General features: G+C 40.2%; 1 pseudogene; it reads left to right on the top strand.

The window, feature by feature from the left end:
• The first annotated feature begins 212 nt into the window (after positions 1-212).
• On the top strand, positions 213-1,168 carry LOC110315640 (annotated as a pseudogene).
• Positions 1,169-4,141: the final 2,973 nt, after the last annotated feature.

Here is a 4,141-nt window from a genome sequence, read left to right as displayed (position 1 = left end):
GCTTCAATACTTTCTATCATCTGAGGCTCTCAAGACTCCCTGGAATGCAGTTCCCAGACATACTACATGTGGACCTGAAATACCAAGGAGTTGGACATTTCTCTAAACTTCTCTCCTCCTGAAGTGTCAGTCAGTATATTTTCCCACAAACATCAGGATGTAATTAGCTTTATACTTCAATCTGATTCATTTTCACTGAAGGCCTGACTGAGATGTCATTTCCAAGCAACACCCTCTTGGGGGTTTTCTTCATATCTGAGCTCTGTGTGGGAGTCATAGGGAACTCATTGCTTTTCACGTTGTGTGTGTACAACTTCTGGGTCAAAGCTCGCTTTAGCAAACCTATTGATCCCATTTTCATGCACCTGATGATAGTCAATATGTTGACAATCATATTTGCTATGATACCATATATCACATCATCCTTTGGAGTGCCCAGTTTTTTGGACGATGCTGGCTGTAAGGCCTTTGAGTATGTCTACAGAGTCACCCGGGCTATGTCCATCTCTACCACTTCTATTCTAAGGCACATTCCAAGCCATCACCATTGCTCCTAGTAATTCTAAGTGGGCGTGGCTTAAGCCTAAACTCTCTACCTGGACTCTTTGCTCCTTCCTATTTTCCTGGTTCATCAACATGGTTATATATGTGCACCTCATTGAGACTGTGATAGCAAAAATCAATTACACTGATGTTGAATTTGGATAATCTCATGTTTACTGTGGAAGTCTTCCACTCAAGTACCCCAATCCAGGATTATTTCTGAGTGTTATCCTAACAAGAGACCTGCTCTTTATAGCCATCATGATATGGACCAGCCTCTACATGGTAACCCTCCTCTACAGGCACCGCAAGAGAGCCCGGAATCTCCACAACCCAAGCTTCTCCTCCCAGCAGTCTCCTGAACACAAAGCCACTCTCACAATCCTGTTGCTTTGTAAGCTGCTTTGTGTTCTTTTATTTGTTGAACAACTTTGCCACCCTTTATGATAAGTTTTGTACACATAAAACAACACCAAGTTTGGGGGCAATTATTGCAATCGTGGCATCATTTTACCCTACTCTCTGCCCATTTTTGCTGATGAACACTAATAAAATTATTTCACAGTTTATTTCTTCCCTACCAATACTGAAAATTTCCTGTTTTCATAGAGCACTTGGGGACTGATACATGCCCAGGTGTTCTCTTTAACAAATATGTCTCTCTAGTGATTTTTGTGATATGTTGGAATCTGTGTGGCTCTTGAGTCTTTGGTGTGGGCCCAATTATAATTTTCACACGTAGTACATTTTCAAGTTTTAGAATTTTTAATATTTCATATCAATAAAAATGTATCCACACCAGTTCAAATTTACTGTCTATTAAAATTATAATACTTTGGATCTTGTAAAATAAAAACTGGTCTTGTTAACCTCCACATAGGTGTCATCATAAACATACACACAAATATTGCTCACAATACCATACACATATACCTGCACACACAAAGATAAAAAGATAAAATAGATAGACAGGTAGGTAGGTAGATATATAGAGAATAGTTTTTCAATGATTTTTTTTTTATTTTGACACTTTGAGAAGTCTTTATTTCACTAGTAATTCGTTTTGTTTTGTCTTATTTTGTTTTTTGATACAGGGTCTCTGTAGTTAACACTGGCCTTTGCTGGAACTCACAATGTTAACCAGGCTAGCCTTGAACTCTGGAGATATGAGTAACTTTGCTTCTGAGGGCTGGGAATGAAGGTATGCCTCACCACATCAGACTATTTTATGTGTCTTTATTCTATTCTTGGATGTTTTCCCTGTTAAAATTTGTAATTAGAAGACTCAAAATATTATTTGTGTCTTGGATAAAATTTCTTTTAAACAGTATCTTTAATTTTTTTACTTTGTTTTTGAGACAGGGTCTTACTGTGTAGCCATGGCTATCCCGCAACTCACTATTTAGAGCAAGCTAGCCTGAAAAATCACAAAAACCACCTGCCAACGTGTGGCAAATGTTGGGGAAAAAGGTATGTTTCCCACTCCCAACATGAACCATCCTCTTCTAAAGAACATGTTCTAACCATTCAACAAATAAATTTCTACAAATTAAATGTTGCCTATCTCAAATGAAAAGAAGCCACTATTTGTGAGTTATATTTATATCAGTGTTGTAAAAAGGGAAAGATACGGCTTGAGAGATAGCCCAGCAGTTAAAAGCACTCGTTGGCTCTACCAGAAGACCCAGGTCAGGTTCCCAACACCCACATGGTGACATCAACAACCTGTAATTCTAGCTGCAGAGAGTCCCACATCCTCTTCTGACTTCCAGGCACACAAATGATACACAGACATATGTGCAAGCAGAACATCCGTACATGTTTATGTTGTAATTCAAAACTCTATCATAATATTATTATCTGTTTGTAAGTGATGCACATCTAGGTTATTTCCATTTCCAGGTTTCTGTGAATAGAGCAGCAATGAATATGGGTGAGCTTAGCTCTGTGGTAGGGTATAGAGTCTTTTTTATTTTAATGCAGATTCCCTCCTCTACCAGTTCTATTCTTTTTTATTAGATATTTTATTTATATTTCAAATGTTATCTCCTTTCCTGGTTTGCCCTCCAAAAACTCCCTATCCCATCCCCCTGCCCACCAACACACTCATACCCACTTCCTGGTTCTAGCACTCCCCTACAATAGAGCATTGGACCCTCACAGGACCAAGAGCATCTCCTCCCATTGATGACCAATAAGGTCATCTGCTACTACATATGCGGCTGAGCCATGGGTCCATCCATGTGTACTCTTTGGTTGGTGGTTTAGTCCCTGGGAGCTCTGGGGGTAATATTTAGTTCATATTGTTGTTCCTCATAAGGGGCTGAAAATCCCTTCAGCTCCTTGGGTCATTTCTCTAGCTCCTCCATTGGAAACCCTGTGCTCAGTCCACAGGTTGGCTGAGAGTATCCAACTCTGTATTTGTCAGGCACTGGAAGAGTCTTTCAGGAGACAGCTATATAAGTCTCCTGTCAATAAGCACTTGTTAGCATCCACAATAGTGTCTGGGTTTGGTGACTGTGTGTAGGATGAATCCCCATGTGGGGCAGTCTCTAGATGGCCTTTTCTTTGGTCTATGCTCTACACTTTGTCTCTGTATCTTCTCCCATGGGTTATTTGTTCCCCTTCTAAGAAGGAACGAAGTATCCACACTTGGTCTTATTTCTTTTTGAGCTTCACGTGGTCTGTGAATTTTACCTTGGGTATTCTGGGATTCTGGGCTAAAATCCACTTAACAGTGAGTACATACCATCTGTGTTCTTTGGTGACTGGGTTACCTCACTCAGGATGATATTTTCTAGTTCCATTCATTTGCCTGCGAATTTCATAAAGTCATTGTTTTTAATAGTTGTGTAATTCTCCATTGTGTAAATATACCACATTTTCTGTATCCATTATTCTGTTGAGGGACATTTGGGTTCTTTCTAGCTCTGGCTATTATAAATAAGGCTGCTATGAACATAGTGTAGCATATGTCCTTATACACATTGGAGCGTTTTCTAGGTATATGCCCAGGAGTGGTATTACTGGGTCCTCAGATAAGGCTATGTCCAATTTTCTGAGGAACCACCAAACTGATTTCCAGAGTTATTGTAATAGCTTGCAATCCCACCAACAATGGAGGAGTGTTCCTTTTTCTCCATGTCCTCGCCAGCATCTGCTGTCACCTGAGGTTTTGTTCTTAGCCATTATGGCTGGTGTGAGGTGAAATCCCAGGGTTGTTTTGATTTGCATTTCCCTGAAGACTAAGAATGTTGAACATTTGTTTAGGTGCTTCTCATCCCTTTGATATTCCTCAGTTGAAATTCTTTGTTTAGGTCTGCACCCCATTTTTAATAGGGTTATTGGGTTCTCTGGAGTCCACGTTCTTGAGTTCTTTATATATATTGGGTATTAGCCCTCTGTACTGGCTAATTTTGTGTCAACTTGACACAGGCTGGAGTTATCACAGAGAAAGGAGCTTCAGTTGGGGAGATGCTTCCATGAGATCCAGCTGTAAGGCATTTTCGCAATTAGTGATCAAGGGGGGAGAGCCCCTTGTGGGTGGTGCCATCTCTGGGCTGGTAGTCTTGGTTCTATAAGAGAGCAGGCTGAGCAA

Source organism: Mus pahari, unplaced genomic scaffold, assembly GCF_900095145.1.
Source record: "Mus pahari unplaced genomic scaffold, PAHARI_EIJ_v1.1 scaffold_15568_1, whole genome shotgun sequence".
In the NCBI taxonomy this organism is placed as follows: domain Eukaryota; kingdom Metazoa; phylum Chordata; class Mammalia; order Rodentia; family Muridae; genus Mus; species Mus pahari.
This window is presented reverse-complemented; position numbering and strand designations above follow the sequence as displayed.